Source organism: Oncorhynchus tshawytscha, linkage group LG33 (assembly GCF_018296145.1).
Source record: "Oncorhynchus tshawytscha isolate Ot180627B linkage group LG33, Otsh_v2.0, whole genome shotgun sequence".
Taxonomy (NCBI): domain Eukaryota; kingdom Metazoa; phylum Chordata; class Actinopteri; order Salmoniformes; family Salmonidae; genus Oncorhynchus; species Oncorhynchus tshawytscha.
In genome coordinates, this window is record NC_056461.1 from 26420576 (window position 1) to 26427110 (window position 6535).

Here is a 6535-nt window from a genome sequence, read left to right on the forward strand (position 1 = left end):
ATTTCTGATCACAGCACCTTTACTCCGCCTGCTGTCTAACTGGACCCAGAATTAGGCTGCTGGGTCCTTTCCCTTTCATTGGTTGGACAGAGGTGGGAGTAGTCTGTCTCTCTCTCTCTCTCTCTCTCTCTCTCTCTCTCTCTCGACATCCAGGTTGCCTCCCACAATTTTCTAAATGTTTGGGTTTAATATGTGTACATAATAGAGGAGCTACTCACTGCCTACGTCACTACCTTATCCGCTTGAATAAAATACTAAATAGTAGCTAGAAAGATGGAGATCACAGAGGTTTAATGAGTGCATTTTGCAAGTGATAAGGTTTTGCCTGCAAACTTTGTTTTAGAATTGTGATGTTACTGGCAGGTCTGCCTTGTGAATTATTGGGAGAATTGTCTGTCTGTAGAGGACCCATCCCGGATTTGTATTGTATTCTTCTTATCGAAGTTGCCAATTACGCTGCTGCTACTCTCTGTTATTATCTATGCATAGTCACTTTAATAACTCTCCCTACATGGACATATTACCTCAATTACCTTGACTAACCGGTGCCCCCGCACATTGACTCTGTACCGGTACCCACCTGTATATAGCCTCGCTATTGTTATTTTACTGCTGCTCTTTAATTATTTGTTACTTTTATTTCTTCTTTTTTTTGTAGGTATTTTTTTAAAATTGCATTGTTGGTTAAGGGCTTGTAAGTAAGCACTTCACTGTAAGGTCTACACCTGTTGTATTTGGTGCATGTGACAAATCAAATTTGATTTGATTCGAGTCCTTCAATGAAACCATACCTTAGTCACTGCTGTTGCCTAGGGTCGGGTTTACGAGACTAAGGTCTGAGAGGATAGGAAAGAGGACGGAGGCTCCCTGCTGAAGCTTGTCATGGAGGATGGGTGTGTGGGGCAGGGTTGTGTAGGGGGTTGTGTACAGAGAGGAAGAGGGTTAATGGTGTTTGCAACAGGCCAGGCTTCCCCTCGAAGTAGGAGACAGTAGAAGGAAGTGTCCAGATTTATGGTGGACTGGCCGTGGAAGCTGCCTTCACCCTGGCAGTTGACCAGCAGACAGAAGCAGAGAGGGAGGGAAGGAGGGAGGTAGAGAGAGAGAGGGGGAGAGAGGGGATGCAGGGGGGTGCTGTAAATCACAGGCAGAGTGTGGCTCAGACACAAACACACACACAGCCAGGCCCATGCTCGCCGTTCACAAGGAGATAATCGCTGTGTGAAGGAAGGGTGGCTCTCTACAGGCTGCTGCCCAGATAGAGATATACTGGGGCTGGTGTACTGGGGTTGGTGTAATGCAGACAGATAGCACCTCTGATGCTCTGTCACTCCCCCTGGGCCGCTGCCAAGGCAACCAGGCTCAGTCCCTCCGATACAAACCATTTAGACCCTCTTCTAAACAGGAAAAACGTCTCCAATTTAAAATAATGACTGTTCCCCTTTAAAATAATTAACTCATTGAGTTTTATGTGTAGTCCTGGGTGTGTGTTTGCATGTGTCACTAAATAAAATCTAATTTTCATAAACAACGGGTGTAGACTACAGGTGTAGACTAACTGTGAAATGTTTACTTACAGGCCCTTCCCAACACTGCGGAGAGGTAAATGTGTAATGCGTGGTAATAAACATTTCAATTTCTGCTTACTCAAAGCTATTGCTCATTATAGTGAAACTACTCTCAGTCAAGCCTCATTGAGTCTACTTCCTTCCTAGGTGGCCTGATTGTCATATTGCAAGTGTGTGTGTGTGTGTGTGTGTGTGTGTGTGTGTGTGTGTGTGTAGTGACAGATTCTGTACATGGATGGGGAGGTCTTCAGTCATATTTAAACTGCTGTGCTCACATGGACTTCTGGCCTGGTTAAGCCATCCATCGTGGTGACGGCGGCCTAGCGGCAGGCCCCGTGGAGAGCGTGTGCTGTGCCCAGTGTGTACACAAGAGTCCCGGCCTCCACAGGGACTGTTTATCCAACTGAAGTCCAACAGTGTCACACTCTCTCCCAGCTGCACTGAGGGGAAATAAGTCACCCAGGACAAACGCAACGACTAATAACATCCAGACATGTCTAGCTAGTGCTCTCTGATGTTCAGTATGAATACTGTTTAACTTAGATAGAAATGAACTTATATTGCCTAATTGGTTTGAGTCTAAAGGGGGTGAGAGAAGGAGGGTTATGATGGTAGGTCTTATCTAACAGCAGACCGTAATGTACTTTAATGACAGAATCCGTCATCTTTCAGCTCGAGCCTCGAACTAAAACACTTGACTATACCTTCACCCTTACAGAGATCAATAACTCACTGAGTGAATCTGTCCCTCTCAAGACTGCCATCACTCCATCAGCATGCAATAACGCTGGACTCAATTCCAGGTGAGTAGACGATGCTCAGGAGAGATGAGCATTTCCCACCATGTGATAAAAAACAGCACGCGACAAGTGCTGGGGAGATTTATCGTGGTGTCTGATTAAATGTAGCCAATTTCACTTTAATGCGATATGAAAGAATGATGCATGCTTGAATTCCGCAGGTTCCCGCAGTGTGGAGGGATTCTCATCAGCCTGTGGCAGTATTTAAACCATACAGCCTAGAGTATGATTCAAACTCTAGCGTGGAATGTTAGAAGTGCCCGTGATGTAATGTTCAATATTGATAACGACCGTGAGCAAGATGGGTTCTAATCGTTTATGAAAATATTGTGCAGCCAGCATGCATTTTCCCCCTACTGTTCCCTTTCCCTCCTGCTTCTTCACTACATCTATCGGCTCTTTCTGATAGGAAGAAATCCACAAACACCTTCGCACCTCCTATCAAATGAGCTCCTGTAGAAACGCAACACTGTCAGAGAAGTGGCTCTGTGCACGCAAGGTGTAAGGTCCCTGGGGTGTTTTGTAAGCATCATTGCCAACTGGATTCAAAGTATATTTTAGGCCTCTACTAAAGGCATCTGTGGATCTCATGAACTGTGGATTTCTTCTTGGCCACACAAACTAAACTCAAGGATTAAAGAGTAGGCATATCATAGTGTCGGGCAACAGGGCAGTACTGTTACTGAGTGGTATTGATGGGTTTGCTTTGAAATGGTAATGATAGTAATCATCTCTGACACTATTTTGTTTAAACTGTCCTCAAAGAAGTGGATTGTGGTTTTAGACATTATAACAACTGGTGTCTTGGTCTGTATGGTACCTCGTCCTGTTCCAGCAACATAGTCTCAGTGCCACGCCCAGACAAAACGTTGAGGAATGTGAACCTGAAGGTTCTGCCCATGGAGACCCACCCTGGAGGCAGACCATTCAGAACGCCTCAGCCCAGAAACCAGCCTGATGGTGATCTCGTACACTTTGCACTCCTCTCTTTTCTATACTATTCCTTCTTGATCCCTCTGTCCTATATGTCCTATATGTCCTATATGTAATTAACTCAACGTTTCAGGATAATAATCCTATACCAGCGAGAACTCTCTGTAACCTTTGTAAAATACAGAATAGAAATAGGATTCCCCCCTCATTTCTAATCTGAGAAATAAATTAAAATAACTGGACTAATTTGCCTTTGAAGTTTTTAATGATAATTTGCCTCTTAGGTTTTCTGTATATAAAATATGCCCTAAACTTAATGCCTGCCTTAAAGTAGACTTTCATGGTTTAAACTTGCTCTTGTACAGATTCCTCTGATCAGCACAACACTGTCATTGGCACAGAAAGGAGCAATAGTAGAATCACTTTTATGGATGAGTTTGATCTGAATGGTCAAGAACAAGGAGGGGAGAGACTGTCAACACTACAATAGAAAAGTGTAGTGATAATGGTGTGTGTGCCTCCCTACCTGCGTGGAAAGAGAAAGAGAAGAGGGGAAAAGGGAGAGAGAGAGAGAGAGAGAGAGAGAGAGAGAGAGAGAGAGAAAGGGGGATAGAGAGAGGGGGAAAGGGAGAGAGAAGAGGGAAGGGAGAGAGAGAGAGAGAGAGAGAGAGAGAGAGAGAGAGAGAGAGAAAGGGGGATAGAGAGAGGGGGAAAGGGAGAGAGGGGAGAAGGGGGAGGAGGGAGGATATATATATATATATATAGAGAGAGAGAGAGAGAGGGGGAGTCAGGGGGAGGGAGGGAGAGAGAGAGGGGGAGAGGGAGTCAGGGGGGAGGGAGGGAGGGGAGAGGGAGAGGGGGAGGGAGTCAGAGGGGAGGGGGAGTCAGGGGGAGGGAGAGAGAGAGAGGGGGAGAGGGAGTCAGGGGGAGGGAGGGGAGAGAGAGGGGGAGAGGGAGTCAGGGGAGGGAGGGAGGGAGAGAGAGAGAGAGGGAGTCAGGGGGAGGGAGGGGAGAGAGAGGGGGAGAGGGAGTCAGGGGAAGGAGGGAGAGAGAGAGGGGAGAGGGAGTCAGGGGGGGGAGGGAGAGAGAGAGAGAGAGAGAGAGAGAGAGAGTCAGTTATTTTCCCTTTTGTACTTTAACTATTTGCACCTCGTTACAGCACTGTATATAGACATAATTTGACATTTTAAATGTCTTTATTCTTTTGGAACTTTTGTGTGTAATGTTTACTGTTAATTTGTAATTGTTTATTTAACTTTAGTTTATTATCTATGTCACTTGCTTTGGTAATGTTAACATATGTTTCCCATGCCAATAAAGCCATTGAATTGAATTGAAAATTGAATTGAGAGAGAGAGAGCGAGAGGGAGTCAGGGGAAGGAGGGAGGAGGGAGAGAAGAGAGAGAGAGAGAGAGAGAGAGAGAGAGAGAGAGAGAGAGAGAGAGAGACCAATGGACGAGCCATCGCTATTAACAGTCAAGGGTGCAGAGAACAAGGTTGGAGAGAGATACGGCATCTGAAGTGTTCAGCACATGGGACACCCAAAACACCCTACTGAGAATTGATATGGAAGGAGGTGAAATGTCAGACAGCTATTAATCACGGCCAAGGAGGAGGATTAAATAGCTGGGTCTAGTGGGCAGATGAGAGAGCAATGGCGAATGAGGCGTTTAAAAGAATGTATTGTGTCTGTCTTCGATTACAGAGCACAGGCCTTAGGCTTAACAGCCATCTGAACTGCTGAGGACCAACAGAATATCAATCAAATCTTTACTCTTTCTCCTCCCTGCTCTGTAGTCATCACCAACCGGGGCAATGAATCTTATACAATGGTTAAACAATACTGTGCTTTACTTGGGACCCTGTGGTCTTCAGAACAGACTGTAATGTCATCCAGCAGTCAGGAGTTGTAGTGGAATCATTATCTAATGCAGGGGTGCCAAACATACGGTCCGATCCGTCATGCCGATGGTTGGAGTCAAAAAATGTAATAATCAACAAACTCAACATACTTTAAAATCACTAAAACCATATCAAAACTGTGTGGAAATGACAATGGGCCTTTATACAGTTTCCTGACTGTGTCCAGCTCACTAATAATCACCAAAATTAAAGATTGACGACAAGGACGTCAATGAGTTTGACGCCCGTGGTCTAAAGAGATACACATTTTCCTCACATAGGGAAGGGAGAGGACACTGTAAAACTCACTGGTGTTTTTCCTGGGCTTGGTAGTGGCCTATGCCCTCCTCTAGTCAATTAGTTTCATATTTTTAAGATTTTAGTGAACATGATGGGGTAAGATACTCATCAAAACAAGTATCAAAGAATGTCTATCTTTCTCTCCCTCTCTTTCTACTCCCCCCCCTAACTCTCTCTCTCGCCCTCTCTGGTCCAGGTTCTCTACCCCTATGTTGTGTTGACCTGTGACTCCCTAACATTCTCTCTGATTGGTGGAGCTGCTGTGTGTATGGGTTTGAACAGGAAGTGCGTTGAGCGAAGAATGATTTCAGAAATGTAACGAGGTCAGAGATCTTTTCCGGAGCCTGGAGAGAATCTACTCCCAACAAGTTCAACAAGTATTTGACCTCCCACAATGCCATGTTAAAAAACTATGGGGAATGGGGGACACCAAAACCACTTTGTGTGGGTTTAAATAGATGTGGCTCACCAATCCTAACTCTAAAGCCGCTAAAAGTCTAAACCAGAACTACATCTGAAGGGAATACACAGCTATAGCTACAAAGACACGTACAGCGCCTTCAGAAAGTATTCAGACCCCTTGACTTTTTCCACATTAAGTTACGTTACAGCTTTATTCTAAAATTGGTTTTGTTTTTAAATCCTCAGTAATATACACGCAATACCCCATAATGACAAAAACAGAAATTCCTTATTTAAACCCTATGATATGACACTCGAAGTTGAGCTCAGGTGCATCCTGTTTCCATCGATCGTCCTTGAGATGTTTCTACAACTTTATTGGAGTACACCTGTGGTAAATTCAATTGATTGGACATGATTTGGAAAGGCACACACCTGTCTTTATAGCTGACGGTGCATGTCAGAGCAAAAACCAAGCCATGGGGTCAAAGGAATTGTCCGTAGAGCTCCGAGGCACAGCATTGAAGTTCCCCAAGAACACAGTGGCCTCCATCATTCTTAAATGGAAAAACTTTGGAACCACCAAGACTCTTCCAAGAGCTCTAGAGTTCCTCCGTGGAGATGGGAGAATCT

The 6535-nt window shown here is 44.9% G+C and overlaps 1 long non-coding RNA gene across 1 annotated transcript; it reads left to right on the forward strand.

Moving 5' to 3' along the window:
- Positions 1 to 1946: 1946 nt before the first annotated feature.
- LOC112230575 lies at positions 1947 to 3854 on the forward strand. The gene is made up of 3 exons (XR_002950357.2): positions 1947 to 2176; positions 2284 to 2368; positions 2527 to 3854. It is a non-coding gene; the product is annotated as an uncharacterized LOC112230575 (long non-coding RNA).
- Positions 3855 to 6535: the final 2681 nt, after the last annotated feature.